The sequence below is a fragment of the Gracilinanus agilis genome, chromosome 1, assembly GCF_016433145.1.
Source record: "Gracilinanus agilis isolate LMUSP501 chromosome 1, AgileGrace, whole genome shotgun sequence".
Classification (NCBI taxonomy): Eukaryota; Metazoa; Chordata; class Mammalia; order Didelphimorphia; family Didelphidae; genus Gracilinanus; species Gracilinanus agilis.
The window spans coordinates 591,745,065-591,765,540 of NC_058130.1; positions in this window are offsets into that span (position 1 = coordinate 591,745,065).

Below are 20,476 nucleotides of genomic sequence, written 5' to 3' on the forward strand. Positions count from 1 at the left end.
ATATATATATATATATATATATATAGTAAACTGTCCAGATCAACTAGAAAAAAAGGTCAAAATTAAAATTGAAAGAACTCATTGATCACCATTTAAAATAAATCCTCAAGTTTAAAACTCTTCAGAATTTCATTTAAAAATTCAGAGTTTCCAGGTCAAAGAAAAAAAAATATTACAAGCAGCTAGAAATAGAACTTAAATAACAAGAAACCCCAGGCAGGATCACACAAGATTTTGCAAATAACACTATAAAGGAGAGGAGATTTTAGAATATGACATTCCAAAAGGGAAAAGGGCTTATTATCCATGAATTATTTATCCTGCAAAACTGAGCATAATCCAATAGGGGAAAATGAACCTTTAATAGAATAGATGACTTTCAAGTATTGCTGATGGAAAGACTCTAGTTGAGAAGTATCTTTGAAATTCAAACATGAATGAAAATAAATTTGATATGATAAATGCATTTGAGCAAAATCTTAGCCTCTTCAAGGGTCACAGAGGAAATTAAATAAAATGAGAAGAACATATGGAAGGTTAACTGTCCTGTTTGATGTTTATAAGAGAAAAGAACATAGAGGAAAAAGGAATACAATGGTGAGGAAATAAGGGAAAAAGGTGGAACTTACTATTTCTCATAATTGAGTGAATGAGAAGAGCACTCAAATATGGAGGGCATACTTAGGAAAGCAAATCCCACATAAACCTTATTCTTATCTTAACCTGGAAAAGGAAAAAAGTACACTGCGTGTAGATATCTGTATATAGAAAATTTGTTGCATAAATATGTAAAAGTGGACAATGAAACACCTGGGGACAGGGAGAGAAGAGAATAAGTTCAAGGAGTTGGGTAGTATAGGAATGAGATAGTTATAAGGCAAACAAATTTCATCTTTGGAGTGTAGATTGCAAAAGGTGATTAAAAGGGAAAAGTGTTCAAGGTTTAGGCAAGTGAAAGACAAAAAGAAAAGTGAAACTGAATCAGAGTACTCTAATTATTGATCATTACAATTGATCCTTTTCCTATGACATCTTTGACTTCCTCTATTTAACAGAGGGATAGAGAGAAAATAAAGTAAGTCATATCCATCAGATGGAAAAAGATAAGAAAAAGGATAATAACATTTGTTGTAGATAGAGTCTTTGGAAGGAGAAGAATACTAATGTATTGTTTGTGAAGCTATGAATTAGTCCAGAAACCCTGGAAAATAATTTGGAAATATACCATCATAAAAGTTTATGTCACTTTTTCTCCCAGTAATATTACTCTTAGATCCGTATTCCAAAGACATCAAAGAAAACAAAAAGGACAAATCTTTTTTTTAATGAGATTTTTTCTTTTATTTTTAATTTAGAATATTTTTCCATGGTTACATAATTTATGATCCTCCCTGCCCCCCTCCCGGGAATGGCAAGCAATTCTACTGTTTTAAATATGTATAATTGTTCAAAGCCTATATCCGTGTTGTTCATATTTGTAGATCTTTCAACATAATAACCCTAATCATATCCATATTGAGCTACATGATTGATCATGTGTTTTTCTTCTGCATTTCTGCTCCCACAGTTCTTTCTCTGGATGTGGATAGTGTTCTTTCTCCTAAGTTCCTCTGGATTGTCCTGGATCATTGTATTGCTGCTAGTAGAAAAGTCTACTACATTCCTGCTCCTTTCACTTTGCATCAATTCCTGAAGGTCTTTCCAGTTCACACAGAATTCCTCTAGTTCACTATTCTTTCGGTATAATAATATTCCCTCACCATCAGATATCACAATTTATTCAGCCATTCCCCAATCGATGGACACCCCTTCATTTTCCAGGTTTTTGCTACCACAAAGAGTGCAGCTATAGATAATTTTGTACAAGATTTTTCTTTATTAATGAGCTCTTTTTATTGCAGCAAAGGCAAGTGAGCATCAACTGGCAGCATGGTGGAATAAATTATTATACATGGATATAAATGGAATTATATTGTGCCATAAGAAATGGTGAAAGGCATAGATTTAGAGAAAGCTGGAACTGATACAAAATGAAGTTAGTGAAACCAAAAACACTATATTGCTTAACTTGATTGTGAATATTTGCTGTAATTTTTTTAAAAATTAGAAGACAATTTGGGTGAGAGGGGAGTAAAACAATGAGGGCAATGAGAAAATAGAATAGAGACAAGGCATTTTAAAAATAATGAACAGAAGAGAAGGAAATTAAGAAAGATATACAGGTAAACAAGACAGCTTTTAAATTAATATGTAGAATTCATTATGTAATTTTGGAAAGAAAAGCTAGTTTTATATGAGAGATATGAGATTTTGCATACAATCCTCCTTTTTGTTCTTTCTGTATGGAAAAATTATATCTGTCAATTTTGGCAAATTAAGACTAATGTGGCAAGAATAACTCCTCTTTTTAAACTTATTCTAACATTCACACTGCTCCTAGGATTATTTTCTGCATGTAGTGATCTGGCCATGGCACTTCTGTGCTCAAAAAACTTCAATGGCTCCTTATTGTTTAAAGTATACACTTAGACTGACATCCATGATTATCAATTTCCAGTCTTCCATATGGTTCTACTTCACTTTTTTAGTCTATCTCTAATCCTTGCTTTTCCATAATCTGTGCTTCAGTCAAACTGAATTACTGTCCCCATTACATGCCTCATTGATACTACAATCTTTAACAGGAGGTTTCTTTTTTTGCCTTTGCCCCTTTCTCTATCTCTGGCCAGACTTGAAAATTTTTCCTAATCCTGCTAGCAAATGACCTTTCCTCTTTTTAGAACTCATGTACAATTTTATCCCCATTTTTCTTATAATTTATGACGTGATTTGGGTATATGAAGAATTACCTGGCTAGATTTAGTATTCCATGAGAACAGGAATTGCATTTTATTTCAATTCTGTCTTTGCTACTTCGTGGCACATAAGAAGTGCATAAACAATGTTTCTGGAATTATCTATAATATCAGTTCTCCCCTCAAGGATGATTTTTTTGGGGAGAATGTAATCTCTTGAACATACTCATCAAAAGTTGGGATTTAACCTCTCCCTCAAATGGAGAATTTACTCACTGACTTTGAGGAAACCTGAACTATCAGGATTTTTCTACGTTTGAAGAGGGATCTTCAGTAGCCTTCCAGTCATCTCTGAAATCTCTGGCTTCAGGGTTTTGCTTGGTATATTTTGTAGGGAACTTGAATCTTACCTTGCATATACAGAAAGCATATTTCCCTACACAGGAGCCTTTCCTCATGTTTTGCAATCGACATGTATTAAATTAAAAATGTGACTGGGGCCAAACCCATGAATGGTTTGGGGGAGTTTTTATCAACAATGCACCTGTGTAGCAAATTTGCATCTAATTAAAAATGTTGAAATCCATCAGTATCTTTTCACTTGTGTGTTGCAATGTACTCTTGATTGATGTGTGCAAGATGTGAAATGTAACAGAAGCATACCAAAGAGTCATTGTTTATAGTAACACCAATGTGTGTGAGCTTTTGAATGAAAAAATCTGTATAAATTATAAATATAAGTATAAACATATTTTGTTATCTCTTCCTGTATTCTGTACCCCTTTGGGGAAGAGATTTGCTTCAGCTGCTCATGTAGGCCAATATTGCCAATGTATTAATGTTAGTATTAGTGATGCCATCATGTCAAAATACATTATAAATATGGCTTTTACCTTCTATCATCAATTGTAACTTAATTTCTTCTGAATATTAAGTGATTTTCATCTGCTCTCCCAATTGTTAAGAATAATAATTGAATAATAGGGTAATGATGAAGATCAAATTTCTTCAAAAACCTGATAAATATGTAACTGCTCTAGCCCCTGTTCATATTGTGGCCATTCATTACTTCTACCATATTATGATTTTGGCAAGGCATTATTCTTTCTCCTGGAAGCAATTTTCTCTGTTCCCTCACATTAGTTAATGTAACAGTGACTTCCTGTTTGCAAGCCAAATAATTAATCCTCCCTTGATTGGGTCTGGTTTAAATTAAACATGTTAATCCTTTTGCAATTTTCAAGCAGGCTGTGAGACTTCACCTGATAGCTAATGAGTTTCAACAGCAACCCGTGACATCTCACAACATGAAGGGAAAGAAATGACGCATGGGTGAGGGGTTCTATTTTCTTTTTTTTCGGTCTAGGGCTGTAATTTTATCAGTTCAGAGAACTTTTAGGGTGGAAATTTCTTCTGTTGATGCAAATTCTTAGTTTCTCTTCAATTTAGAGTTTCCTGAGGGAAATGAGGGATTAAGTAACTTACCTTTGATCATTCAGGTAGTATATATTAGAAACCTTGTCTAGCTGTTTGGCATTTATCAACTTTTCCTGACTAGAGTCTGCTCTCTATTTGCTAAAGTATGCTGCCTCTTGACCCATGTTTTAACATCATTTAATATAGTTTTCTTTTTGAAAGAAATACCATGGACTCCTAATAAGCTGTGTGCTGCTATACCTTAAGAAAGGCATAGAAAAGTTGAAAGAGTTTGGGGGAAAGTGATAAAAATAAATGTTATCAATCCATTGGAGGTATGCTACTTACTTTAAAAAGAGAAGGTCAAGCTATCAGCAGAAGGTCTATTGTCCTTTCTTACAAAGATTTCCACTTAGTCGGTGATGGGCAACCTTTTGAGCTTGGTGTGTCAAAATTCACCAAAAAACTGAGCATAACTCGGGTGGTGTGTCACTTTGAGAAAAAAACAACATAATTTTGCAATATTTATAGTTTAAATAACAAAAATGTATCATTGTAATATATAACTGTATTTAATAAAACAAAATAGATAAATTAATATAGATAGAATTGTCATCTGTAGTGCACAGAGAGTCTACACTACACTACAGCAAATGTTTCATCCTCCGCATGCAGCCCCATACTTCTCTGTATGCAGCTGCATACGGCCATGTGTCATCAAAAATGGTTACATGTGTCAGTGATGACATGCATGTCATAGGTTTGCCATCACCAACTTAGGCATTATTTCAGGTCCTCAAATTCATCCTTCCCCTTTATCAAAAATGTCGTCGCCTGATCTTAGCTTATGAGTCTTGGAGGAATATGAATTGACAAATAATCCCTGCTAAAGTGCATGTGAAAGATATAAGTTTATTTTGTTATTTTTCCTAGAAGGATTATTATATTTTGGTTAAAGGAATTTTGTAGAGATTGTAATTTAGCAAAAAGTAGGGTATTTTTCATTTGTAGAATTTTAGGCAAATTGGTTTTCAGGTGGGGAGGATATTTTTTATTTGAGACAGCTTGGTAAGAGCCCCTCCAATTACAGCACATAAGATATCCTTAATCTCCATGTACTGTTAGCTCAGCTAATAATTCTTCCTACCAAGACTTTAAAAGATAACTCAAATAACTACTTTCTCCATGAAACCTTTCCTGATAATGATCTCTCTGATAAATTATGTAATGTTGTGAGTTAAAACTCTGTGGTCATGTCTCTCTGATAGACTATGAGATTCCTTGTTCAATATATAAATAATAATATCCATATCTTAGTTAAGATATTAATTTAGAGAAATTGTGTTTCTCTCCTAGCACCTGGCATTGTGCTCCATACACAATAGAATAAATGTTAGTGTTATCATAAAATGATTGGAGGAGATCAAAGTTTGTTATTTCATTCTGGTATTGGCTAAATGATATATATGTATAATATTTTAGTATTGTATGTAATAAAATATTTTGGGAATATATATTATATATGTAATAATAATAGAAATATAGACCAAATTGCCTTTTCTGATATGTGATTAACACAAGATCTCTTAATTGAGACTTCCATATTTCCAAGAAGAAATTAATAGCTGATGATCATATGATGTTTCTGAGGTATTTTCCGAGCAGAGTGACAATGACCTTATATTCAATATGATTTCACTCTTAAGTATACTTTATTGTGCTTCCTAGAACACCTTTTTCCTTGGTCGTGCTGGATAGCGGAGAGCTTGCTGCCTATAGAATTAGTCATCATTTGGATCCTGCTGGAGGTGTCTGGCCATTTGTGTGGGTTGGTGCCAGTGTTTATATTTCTCAATCAGTGGGGTTGTGGATGCATGGCTGAAGGGCATACAGCTTTTGGCTTCCCAATCCCCCTCATGCTTAGGAGTTAATTTGCAACTATTTGTGAGTCTTGGGAAAATCTTTTAATATTCACTGGAAAACACATGTCTAGAGCACCTGAATTGCTGAGGGTGATCATATTGAAGCAAGATTTGAACAAAATCCCCTTCTTCTACAGGTCCAATGTGATTTGATTTTATTGGTTTCATTCTTCAATATCCAAATGCCATCTGGTAGAGGCTGGGAACCAGTCAAACTTAAAATGGAGAACACTTCAGTGTAAGGGATGGACTGTAGCCATATTTCTATTATGATTTGGGGCAAGCTTTGTGCCCAGTGGTAATGAGCTGGAGATAGTTCTGATCAGGATTTAGAGGACAGAGCTAACACAGCTTTAAATGTCACCTCTGGGTAAGCAATCATGTACCTCTTATAGAAACAATTACAGTTGATGACTACAGATGTTGTAGCTCTCTTGGAGGGGATAGAACCTTTCAGGGGGGAAGGAGGGAGATAGAGAGGGAAAGAGAGAGAGAGAGAGAGAGAGAGAGAGAGAGAGAGAGAGGCAGAGAGAGACACAGAGAGAGACACAGAGAGAGAGAGAGAGAGAAAGTTATAGTTGAAAGGTGGAAATTGAGAACTCATGGTATAGCTTTTGTTTGATTGACTGGGGAGAGGTCAGGGAAGTTTCTTTTAACCTGATACATACAGTATAGCACTAGGGGTGGGAGAAAGGGGGGGATATGGAGTCTGGCTAAATGCAGTCTGCTGTGCTGGGACTTTCAATGCCTTTGAGGAATGGTATTGGCAAAAACCTTTTTTGGCAAGGCTTCTGTTTTTCAATCTACCAACATAATTCCATTGTTGAGAGGTGTCTGACAAAGAATTCCATCTTGGAGCTTGCCAAAAAAGATGATAAAGATCTTTGACTTTTTTCCTCCTCCTTAAACACTGAGCTCTGTGTGAGTTGTGATTGTTATTCCCCAAACTAAGAATATTTCTCTTGCTGAAGATGAATCACTTACATATCATGCCAACTTCATTTACCCAGTTTTTTTCAAGGAAATATATAGATTACAGGTGTGTTTGCTGATCTGAAGAGGATATAAATCAGCTTGATATAGTGGAAAGAACATTGGCTTTGGATTCAGAAGACCTCAGAGATGCTGGGCAAATTACTTAAAACTCTCTGGGCCTCTATTTATTCATCTATATAATTCGGAGTTAGCCTAGATAATATCTAAAGTTGTTCTCAACTCAAAGACCCTATAATCTTGTGGTCCAGTGACCAATGGGTTATAATCCTACCCCTGGTGTTTGCTACATGGGTGATGGTGGGCAAAATACTCAGTGTCCCTAGATCTCAGTTGTCTCACCTATAAAATAAGGAGGTTGAATTAGGTGGCCTCTGAGGATACTTCAAATCATAGATCGATGATTCCATGAAACTGGAGTAAAATTAGAATTCCAGAAATGCAATGAGAAAAGATGTGCTTAGAGCAACATTGGAATGCTGACCTTTAAGAAATTAATCTGTTGCTAAGACATCGTGAAAACTAGGTCTAAATACAGGGAACAAGTTTTTTTTAATCTAAGAGTTGCATTTTGAATAAAAATGAGTCAATAAGATGAAGTATATGCCAATCTTTCTTTCTCACTTACTATATAGGGATTGCTGTTTTTGAATAACTAGGCAACGATTTAAAGAAGCAAAAGCTGATTTTTATATGGTGGTTAAAATTTGCAACATATTTTATAGATGTTCTATTGTTTAAGCTTTGCCATAATCCTTTGAGATAGGTTCATTATCCTCATTTTACAGATGAGGAAACTGAATCAGAGAGGTTTTAGTGACTTGTCCATTGTACCATAGATAATGAGTTAGAGATAGGGCTTGAAACCAGATTTCCCCAACTCCCAATCTAGCTCTCTAACCAATACATCATACAGACTCTTATTTAATAACAGAAAACTATGCACATATCTTTCCTAGAGTTAACTTCATCGTTTGGAATTTAATTTTAATTCACTTCAAGCAGCCTGCTTACAGGTAATAAAATATCATTCTGTTCTTGTTTAGGACTAAGGAGAACAAAGCATTGGCAGGGACTTTAAGTAACATGTTTCTTACTTGCTTCTGGAAAAGGGTCAGCTCAAGTCACTTCCCAGTGTAATTGTTTTACTATTTCTGTTAATTTCTTTATCAGTAGAATATAAATTCCATGAAAGTAGGATCTATTCCTTTTTTGTCTTTGTTATTTTAAGTACCTAGCATTAGTAACTTTTACATAGTGGGCGCTTAATATTTGTCAAATCCAATTTAATTGAATCTTTCAGACATATGTAACACCATCATACCTATTGCACCCAGAGGAGGGGACCTAATAGGACATTAGTGGTTATATTTTGTATTTATCATGGTCTCTATTCTAATGTGTGCATGTATGTGCATTTGTGTGCATGAGTGTGTATGTATTTATTTAGTTTGTAAGAGCTTTGAAATCACGAATCACACCTTACTTATTTTTGAATATTAGCACCTAGCAGAGTAGAGTATACCCAGTAGATACTTAATAAAGGTTTGAATGAAGAATGAATGAATACAGAGAGGTTGCTGAAAAAGTCTCATAAACAAGAAGATTGAATGCAGAACCTGGCTTTGTAAACAGACTTAGCTACATATGTTTGCTTTTCTGGGAACTCATAAGTATAGCTAGAAATTGTTGCTTTCATTTCATATTAAGATTTGTAACTTTAAATAGTCCTCAGTAGTCAGGGAAATTATGTGGATTTATCTTCCAACTACATATGTCTGAAGATATTTAATAAAATTCATGTAATATTTTTCTAGTTACGAATAGATAAAATTATGGAGTGGAGATTTGAAGTAAAAAGAATACTTTTGTCTTACGAATGAATTAGAAAGGAAATAACTACAAGAATTTAGCCTTGGTCAGCTAAGTATTTCCTAATCTTTAACAGAAAGGCTAGATGAGGGGTAGAGGAAGAAAAAAAGATTGAGCAAAGAAATAAAAGTAATGTATTCAACAGCCACTGCCAATTGAAGATCAATGAAAAAAACAATGATAAACATTTCTGACATGACATAAAGTAATAGATAAATGGCACAGTCTATAAAGCATTCAAATCAAAGGCAGTCAGGTATAATGGAGAGACTACTAGCCTAGTAAGAACTGGATTCAAGTCCAACCACTTACAACTACTGACTGAGTCTTTTAAAAAGTCATTTAATCTCTTAGTGCTCTAGGGAGTAGACAAATCTCTCTGATTATAAATTACAGAAAAGGAGTATGGAGAGAAAGAATTTCTTCATTTAGGAGGTCTCAATACCTACCAATGAAATCATAGATCCAATCCATGAGTTCTTTCTGTATCCACATAATTTCCTTTAGATAGCTTCCACACTTCTCTCTTATTGATATTCTTTGTAGTTGTATGCTTTTAAGAACTTCTCCAATCTTGATATCAAATTACTTTCAAGATATTTAGATCAGGGATTTCATCTATGTGTTTATGATTGGGACTTCCATTTTGAATGAAGTCCTACTAAAGCATAATTATCCAGTTGAGCTATTTACATTGATTAAATGAATAATATGATTTGCATCTAGATTCACTTCTAGAAAACTTAGGACATTTCATGCATATGCTAATGATATAGACATTGAAGAGAAATAGTTTGGTGTTTCAAAGGGTCAAAGGATTTGGAGCTATAGGGGTAGTTACATGTTATTAACTATAAATATCTCTAATTTTAAGATAAGAGAATTTGTATCTAGCCAATTTAAAAAAGTTTATCTAAGATCACGTAGCAAGTAAGCAAGAAAACTGAGATTTGAGCCTAAATCCCCTGACTTCAAATCCAGTATTTTTTTGCAAAATGGTATGATAGCTCTGGTAACTCATCAGTATGCACTAAAACTACACAGGGAAAGCTGCCAGTTCTCTAGAACCCAATGACATTTCAAAGAGAAAAACTACCTTGCGTTAAAAAAAAATGAGAGTTCATGAAAATATGTGCAGAGCCACAAGAAAGATGCCCAGCATATATGTATGTATGTGACTGATTACACTAGCCAATTGGTGCCCTTCTGTTGGCTAGGAGGGCAGCACACAGGACAGATGATAAAGTGATAAATCTGAGGGCTTCATCACAGCAGAAAGTGTCAGGTTTTATTCACTAATTAAAATTATGGAATTTTAAGCCCTCTTGCTTCCAAATAAAAAGCACAAAGATCTCTCACAGTCACTTCTTTGTAGGCCATTGACTCAAAATTCCCTTGGGAAAAAGGTTATTGAATTATTGCAAATAATTGCTTATTATAAAACCAATAGCACAAAGAAGAAATAATGTTGGTTGATTGATGAATTGGTTTGGACAAAGCTGGATCAGCCCAGTATTGAAATTTTATATGACATGATATTAGCAGAAGCTAGGGACACAGTGGATACATCACTGGACCTGGAGTCAGGATGGTTTGAGATCAAATCCAACCTAAAACACTACTAGCTGTGTGAATCTGAGAAAATCACTTAACTTCTGATTTTCTCAGATTCCTCATATAATAGCACCTACCTCCCACAATTGTTGTAAGGATCAAATGAGATAATAATTATAAAGAGCATGGCACATAGTAAGCACTATTTAATTTAAATAATATTGTTATTATATAAATGCAATACTCCAAGTGTGATCTTCCTAGGGCAGATTTAATGATGTCCTGTTGTACTCTGGACGTACTTGGCTTGCAGTCCACTAAAACCTCTGGATATTTTTTTTTCATACAAACTGCTACCTAGTTACAACTCCAATACTTTTAAATTTAATTTTCAGAACCTATGTGTAGGGCTTTATATTCATCCCTATTGGAATTCACTTTATTAGGTTTATATAAAACAATGATTAATCTGGGCCCAATTGTCTAAAGGTCAGATCTGCTGCATTTCCACCACTACCTCATAGTTCTGTTACCCCATCTGAGAGCTGAGCATTCTCGGTTCTATAAGCTATTAGCTCAAGTTACTACAAATACTGTTTGCCTCCATGTTAAGGGTTCAAGCACCCCATTTGCCTTTTATTATTTAGTAGTCAGATTATTTTTTGAAAGGAATTATTTGCTTCAAATGAATTGTAAGAACAGAGAAGGCCTCCTCACCCAAACCTGGGGAACATAATAACCTCTATCTTATCTGAGGCCCTGGACAGGAAAGGAAATTAGGTCCACAGTAAAGCTTAGTTCCAACATCAAATTTCAAGTCCAAAGTCTTCCCTGGGTTGCATTCCCAGAACTTTTGCTTCTTAGGGCTTCTCTGCAGGGCATACAACATATGACTTGGAATCCTGGGCACCAAGGTCCCCATGACTCAATCTTATGTGGCTAGGTAGGACCCCACTACTTGCACCCACAACTGGAAAATGAAATAGACCAAAATCCCAAATCTGTTTCTTGGGATCAAAGAGCCTAAGAGGAGGGGCAGGTGACCTCAGGCTTTCTTGGCTTCTGCTCTACCCCACCCACCCAACTTACATGGTACCCTTGAATAACTCTTGACAATGTGAAGTATAGAAGATTCTAAATATTTATAAAGAGCTTTCAAATTCATTTTATGATGTTTTCGTAAGCATCGTTTTATAAAATTCTTAGCAACATATTATATAAGAAATGTGAAGGATCTACGATTTCATTTATGTGGGAAATTCCTAGTGTGGGAATTTTCTGAACCAACCGAGATCTCAATCCATCTATGACTTAGATAATTCCTAGAGAGCTGTCTAGGATGATTGAGTGACTTGATCAGAGTGATGTAAGCAGGAAATATGGGAGGCAGGATTTGAACCAAGTCTTCCTCAAATTTATCCTATGACTAAAAACTATTCCTTGTCTAGCGTATTTTTACTTTACTTAAAATTGTATTAAAATTATTTTGACTGAACAGACATTCTGAAAGATGGCAGTTACAAAATATATTTGGTGACAGATGGTAGTCAGCCCAGGACTGATAATTGACAGTCAATAATTCTCAAAGCAGAAAAAACTTCATGCAGGGCATTGAGAGTTTACTGTTATTACATATGCATACATGTTATTGTATTACTCTGGTGACTGAACTAGATGTAGAATTTGCAGAAAATGTGTCAATGACAACCACAATAGAAAAATTTTCATAATCTAAAGAGGTAACAATATTGTAAACCTTCAGCATTATTTTGGGTCCTCACTCTGATAAATATACCATTGCTGTTGAGTCTTTGCTTTTAAATATGTACCGAGAAACAATTTGTACCTACCCAGCCACAGCTTGTCTTTATGTAGACTTGCAAATGAATACTTAACAATTTGCCAGCCAATGTACCTTTCTATAGCTTACCTTTCCCCAGGAAGTACACATATAATAAAATCAATGAAACAAGTAGACTTTACCACTTGCTTTGGGTTAATAAGTACTAGCTCTGGGCCAGCAACTAATTACAAAAGTATAAAATATTACAGTTTTACCATCCACCTCTCCAGATCTGGTCATGTATAAGAAATATTTTGTGCTTTCATTCACAGTGATGAGAAATAGAATCCATATAATTGCTTTTATGGAGAATGATTAGTAGTAAACCCGACACCTGGAAAGGAACCAACCACATTAGATCAACCTGGGTGAATAAATGTGTCACCACTCATCCGGTACATCCAAATGGAAAAGGAGAGTGTCAGATGGTTGCCAAACAGCGAAACAACAGTAATTTAGGGATGTTGCTGACTTTTAAAATGTATCTAACAACTCCATTAGACACCATATTGGCCTCTAAGGGAATGTTAATGGGTCACAAACTGCGTACCAAACTTTGTTGCCTGAAAACCACTCTGATTGTGACCAAAAGTTAAGAGAAAAAAAGCTTTTATCCACCATAGGGGGAAAAAATCCTGCATCAAACAAAGAGAAGTGGAACTTGGAAAAACATGTTACTGAATTTTTTGGACAAATATTATTTATGTGCCCTACCCAAATTGGTAAAGAACAGAAACAAATTAAAAATATGATACATATGTATATATAATATAAATAAAATTTAACAAAATATATAGAGTCATAAGTATAAAATTAGTAAAACTTTCTAGTTGTAAAAAACTGGGAACAAAAATAGATGTCTATAGTGATTGGTGAATGAATAGACAAATTTTGGAACAAAAATGTAATGAAATATATCTATATTTTAAAAAGGGATGAATATGAAAAATGTAGAGAAATATGTGAAGATGTGTATGAACTGATACAAAGTAAAATAAGCAGAACCAGGAATATAGTATTAACACAAGACAACAATATAAATGGAGAGAAGAATAACTAAAATTGCAAAAAGGAAGTTTCATGCTTTCCTTTTATAATGACCAAGATTAGCTCCACAAAGATGAGCATACATATCTCCCTTTCTTCTTTGTTGTAGTGGGAAGTTCTCTGAGTATGGAGTATTGTATAACTCAATGTATTGGTTAGTTTTGCTGATTTTTCTCATTTTGTATTATTTAGGAATGGTCTGGGTAAGGAAGGGAGAGAGGTATATTTGTGAGCTAAGATATCAATCCTTTTTAAAAATATCTTTTGAGTATAATCATAGAAAGACCTCTAAGATACTTTTTTGCATGACTTGTAAACTAGTATCCTCTCACATGAACAAAATGTAGAGAATACCATCATTTCAAGCCCACTGCTTTAGTCAATGAACCTTATCTGTGAACTTGAAATTGATAACTTAGTCTCCTCATCCTGGGGAGTTGGTGGCACGGATGCAGAATAGATTCATTCATTTCAAGTCTTACCTGCCATGACACATTATTAATTAGAGATCCAGTGGTAAGGAATGTGGCAGAGCTTACAGTTTCAAGAAGACCTGAAGGACTTTGCTCTTACTTCTGTCTTTTAATGGAAGTTAACTAAAGTACTCTGGGTATATTTAAAGGAATAAGAGCAAAAAACTACACATACGCACACACACACACACACACACACACACACACACACACTATATATATATATATATATAAAGAGTAGTAAAGAGTTGACTTGATGTCTCCATATCACCTCTCTAGTACTAAAATATTTACAGAATAGAACTAGAGAGGTGATATGGAGACATCAGGTCAACTCTTTACTACTCTTTATATCTTAATTTATTCCTTGATAGTCAAATCTTTCTTCACTGAAAATTTACTTCAATATATCTGTAATTTCACCAACATAAGTACCTAAGTGCTCATCCCGCATTATGACTTTCTATTTCTTCACATCAATCTGCCAAAAGGTATCCAGCCCACATTCTGGTTGGCTTCCTCTCTGGTCAATAATTTTGTCACTTAATTAGCCCTAATTAGGTATGCAGTAGAATAGTATATGCATGAATTAGTACTTTTTCTCCCTATGAAAGGATTAATTCTACAGAGATACCATTCCATCATTTGCCCGTCTCCTGATCTGGCCTTTTACCTGCCATTTCTTCACATTCTGGTCTCCTGGGTTGCCCTCTTCCTCCTTGTAGGTGACCCTGCTGTCGGCAGGAGACAGAGAAACACCATTCCTTTCTGCTCTCTCTGCATATTTCCTGACCTGGCCTGTCTGTAGGAATAGAAAAGAAACGTCATTCTATTAACTCCAGGCACAACACTTCCCCTTACTTGTGCTGCCTAACATCCTAAGATGATTTCAATTTTTTTTCCTAATTGTTTCCCTTCTAATTTTGATTTCTTTGATTTTGTTTGTACAACCCCTTTTTAACTTAATATACTCAAAATTAACTATTTTACTCCTTATAATGTTCTATACTTATTATTTGGCCATAATTCTTCCCTTATCCATATGTCTGACAGATAAAGTAGTCTTTGTTTCTCTAATTTGTTCATGGTGTCACCCTTTATTTATAAATCATGTATCCACTTTGGTTTTATATTCGTATGCAGTGAGAATTTTGGTCTATGTCTACTTTCTGAAATTCTGTTTTCTAGTTTTCTCTGCAGTTTTTATCAAATACCAAGTTCCTCTCCCAAAGGCTTGGATCTTTGGGTTTATGGAATACTAGGTTGCTATGGTCATTTACTACTATTTGTAGATTATATAATCTATTCCATTGATCCACTACTCTATTTCTTATCCAGTACAAGATTATTTTGATTACTGCTTCATGGTAGAGTTTGATATCTGATATGACTAAACCTCTGACCTTCATATTTTTTTTTCATTAAATTTCTTTATATTCTTAAACTTTTGATCTTCTAGTCCAAGTTTTTGTCATTTTTCTAGCATTACAAAATAATTTTGGGGTGGTTTGGTATAGCCTTGAATAAGTAAATTAATTTAGGAAGAATTGAGATTTTTATTATATTGGCTTGGCCTACCCATGTGCAATTAATGTTTTTCCAATTGTTTAGATCTAACTTTATTTGTGTGCAAAGTGTTTTGTAATTGTGTTAGTTGCTGGGTTTGTTTTGGTAGGTTCAATCCTCTCTTAATGACCAAGCTTAATGGCCTTTTCTTACTCTTCTTTCTGATCCTCTCTGCAACTTTTGACACTATTGATCACTCTCTTATCCTAGATATTCTGTTCTCCAGGTTTTTTTTGACATTACTCTTTCCTGATTCTTTTCCTACTTATCTTTCTTTTTCTTTTGGGTTTCCTTTGTTAGATTTCATCCACATCTCTTCTAATAATTGAGTACACTCCCCTCTTCTCCTTGTCTAGGTCATCTTCTCTTCTCCCTCTGTACTATTTTACTTGACGGTATCCTAAGTTTCCTTGGATTCTCTGTTGATGTTTCTCATATCTACTTATTCAGTTCTAACTTCTCTGCTTTCCTCTAGTCTCATACTTCTAGTTGTCTATTGAACAGCTCAAACATGATGTTCTATAGGCAATTGTGAAAGGGAATTATTTATTCTCTTTGTTACTTTGAGTTAACACTTTGCTAGCCATCAAGTAAGATAATCCACAAGCCACTTACTTGAAGAAGTAAGAGAGTTCCCAAGCTACTTGCTAAAATGAGTGATAGCTCCAAAACTCAACACTAAGTAAGAGTGTTTGCAAGTCATTTGCTAAAATGGGTGATAACTCAATCAGTTAGAAACTTGTCAATCCTTTTGATAAGAGTTAACATCTTCAGAGGATGAGAGGTGTGAATCCCACAGATACAACTCCCCTGGGCAGTAGGAGACAATTTTGAAGCTGTGATTGGCCCTTGGGAAGAGCAGGAGGGACAAATAGGACTATAAAAGTACTGCCAAAGAAGGCAAGAGAGTCTTCTGCAAGCAGTCTTATGGAGATAGTCTTTGGGAAGTCTTCTTTGGCCTGAATATGGAGCTTGGAGGATCTTCGATTGGTGCCCTGCCTCTTGGAGGTAACTTAGGACTTGGACTGCCTCTTGGATGAGTGAGTAGCTGGCCTTCCTTTCCTGGTATCTGGAGAGAGAGTAGTTTCAGAGAGGCCTTCCCCTCTTAGAGGAGGCTCCATGGTTTAAACTCCAGTCCTCTGGTTCAAGGGTTAACAAGCCCTGCACAGCTGAGTCCAGAACTGGAGCAATATTTAGTGTGATAGGGTAGACATCTTCTCTACCCTCTTTTTATATTTCTCTACTTTCACTCTTTCCACCCTTTTGTAAATAAAAGCTATTAAAAGTCATTTTGACTTGAGCTATAATATTTTAAATTGGCGACCACCATACTATTTTAGAATACTCACATATTTTAGTCAAACTCTTAATTTATTTCCTTATATAATCTAAAACTGAATGTGTCTAAAACTGAATTCATATTTACCTTCAAATCCTTCCCTCGTCTTTATTTTCCTATTACTAATAAGAGGGTTATACTACCTTCCCGGTCACCCAGGCTTTTAAACTAGATGTAATTTTGGGCTCTTCACCCTCTTTCAACCCCCATCTCCAATTTGTTACCAAGGTCTATTGATTTTCCCTTTGTAATATCTCTTGTAAACACCATATTATCTTCCCTAAAATTGCCACTACCATGCTACAGACCATCATCATCTTATACCTCATCTGCTGCAATAATCTGCTAGCTAGTCTCTTTGCTATAGGTCTTTCCCCACTCTATATTATCCTTTATTCAGCAGCCAGAGTAATTGTTCTAAAGCTGAATCCCAACTATGTCAGTCCTCTACTCAGAAAACACCAGAGGCTTCCTATCATCTTAGGATCAAATATAAAATCCTTTGTTCAGCATTTTAAGGCTTTTATAACCTGTCTCTTTCCCAGCTTTCCATCTTTTCATAACCTACACTCATCAATATGCCCTGTAATTCAGTGATCCTAGACTCTTTGCAAGAGACATTCCATCTTCTGACTCCAAATGTTTTCAGTGGCTATCCTCCATACCTGGAATGCTCTTTCTCTTTGCCTTCTGACTTCCCTGGATTCTTTTAAGTCCCAGTTAGAATACTACTTTGTAGAGGAAGCCTTTGACAGTCACTCTTAATTAAAATGCCTTTCTTCTGTTGATTCTTTCTAATTTATTCTATGTATAGCCTATTCATTATTACTGGATGCTTATTGTCTCACTCATCAGACTGTGAGTTCCTTGAGAGCAGAGACTATTGTTTCTTTTGCCTTTCTTTATATATTCAATAATTAGCAGAGTGTCTGTCACATAGTAGGTGCTTAATAATGTTTATTGATTGCCTGACTCCAAATTAAACTGACATAAGAAGACTTCACTACAATAAACTTCTATGGACAATGATATTATCTTCAGTGTAACACTTTGAATTCCAATCCTAGAGGCTAGTACTGAATCTCCACAAGACCAGCAGGACAGCATGTCTCTGACTTAACTGAATGAAGTTCTTTCACTCACTATATCACTCCTTGGTTTCTCTAAATTTTTTCCCTTTTCTTTTTTTTTTTTGCATTGTTATTTTTTAATTTTTTAAACATTTGTTAATATTTATTTTTAATATGGTTACATGATTCATGCTCCAACTTTCCCCTTCTCCCCCCCACTGTCCCCCCGCTGTTCCGCCACCCATGGCTGATGCACATTTCCACTGGTTTTAACATGTGTCATTGATCAAGACCTATTTCCAAATTGTTGGTAATTGCATTGGTGTGGTAGTTTCGATTCTACATCCCCAATCATATCTGCCTCAACCCATGTGGTCAAGCAGTTGTTTTTCTTATATGTTTCCTCTCCTGCAGTCCTTCCTCTGAATGTGAGTAGTGTTCTTTACCATAAATCCCTCAGAGCTGTCCTGTGTCATTGCATTGCTGCTGGTACAGAAGTCCATTACATTTAATTTTTTTTTAAATTTTAAACCCTTAACTTCTGTGTATTGACTTATAGGTAGAAGATTGGTAAGGGTAGGCAACGGGGGTCAAGTGACTTGCCCAGGGTCACACAGCTGGGAAGTGTCTGAGGCCGGATTTAACCTAGGACCTCCTGTCTCTAGGTCTGGCTCTCAATCTACTGAGCTACCCAGCTGCCCCTATTACATTTGATTTTACCATAGTATATCAGTCTCTGTGTATAATGTTCTTCTGCCTCTGCTCCTTTACCTCTGCATCAGTTCCTGGAGGTCTTTGCAGTTCACATGGAATTCCTCTAGTTTATTATTCCTTTTAGCACAATAGTATTCCATCACCCGCATATACCACAATTTGTTCAGCCATTCCCCAATTGAAGGACATACCCTCCTTTTCCAGTTCTTTGCCACCACAAAAAGCGTAGCTGTAAATATTTTCGTACAAGTCTGTTTATTTATGATCTCTTTGAGGTACAAACCCAACAATGGTATGAATGGATCAAAGGGCAGGCATTTTTTTATAGCCCTTTGAGCATAGTTCCAAATTGCCAGCCAGAATGGTTGGATCAGTTCACAACTCCATTAGCAATGCATTAATGTTCCAATTTTGCCACATCCCCTCCTGCATTCATTACTCTCCCCTTCTGTCATTTTAGCCAATCTGCTAGGTGTGAGATGATATCTCAGAGTTGCTTTAATTTGCATTTCTCTAATTATTGGAGATTTAGAACACTTTCTCATGTGCTTATTGATACTTTTGATTTCTTTACCTGAAAATTGCCTATTCATGTCTCTTGCCCATTTATCAATTGGGGAATGGCTTGATTTTTTATACAATTGATATAACTCCTTGTATATTTGAGTAATTAGACCCCTGTCAGAGTTTTTTGTTATAAAGATTTTTCCCAATTTGTTGTTTCCTTTCTGATTTTGACTACACTGTTTTTGTTTGTACAAAAGCTTTTTAGTTTAATATAATCAAAACCATTTAATTTATATTGTGTAATTTTCTCTAACTCTTGCTTGGTTTTAAAATCTTTCCTTTCCCAGAGATCTGACAGGCATACTATTCTGTGTTCACTTAACTTATTTATAGTTTCCGTCTTTATATTCAAGTTATTCACCCATTCTGAATTTATCTTGGTGTAGGGTGTGAGATATTGATCTAAACCTAACCTCTCCCATATTGTTTTCCAAATTTCCCAGCAGTTTTTGTCAAATAGTGGATTCATGTCCCAAAAGTTGGGCTCTTTGGGTTTATCATACACTGTCTTGCTGACGTCACTAACCCCAAGTCTATTCCACTGATCCTCCTCTCTGTCTCTTAGCCAGTACCATATTGTTTTGATGACTGCTGCTTTATAGTATAGTTTAATATTTGGTACTGCTAGGCCCCCTTCCTTCACATTTTTTTCATTATTTCCCTTGATATTCTTGAACTTTTGTTATTCCAAATGAAATATGTTATAGTTTTTCCTAATTCAGTAAAGAAGTTTTTTGGTAGTTTGATAGGTATGGCACTAAATAGGTAAATTAATTTGGGTAGAATGGTCATTTTTATTATGTTAGCTCATTCTACCCATGAGCAATCAATGTTTTTCCAATTGTTTAGATCTAGTTTTAATTGTTTGGAAAGTTTTTTGTAGTTGTGTTCATATAATTCCTGTGTTTGTTTTGGTAGATAGATTCCTAAGTATTTTACATCATCTAGGGTGATTTTAAATGGTTTTTCTCTTTCTACCTCTAGCTGCTCTAATGTGTTGGAAACATATAGAAATGCTGATGATTTATGTGCATTTATTTTGTATCCTTCAACTTTGCTAACGTTGTTGATTATTTCTACAAGCTTCTTAGTTGATTCTCTAGGATTTTTTAAGTAGACCATCATATCATCTGCAAAGAGTGATAGCTTAGTCTCCTCCTTGCCCACTTTGATACCTTCAATTTCTTTTTCTTCTCTAATTGCAACTGCTAGTGTTTCTAGTACAATGTTAAATAATAGAGGTGATAATGGGCATCCTTGTTTCACTCCTGATCTTATTGGGAAGGCTTCTAATTTATCCCCATT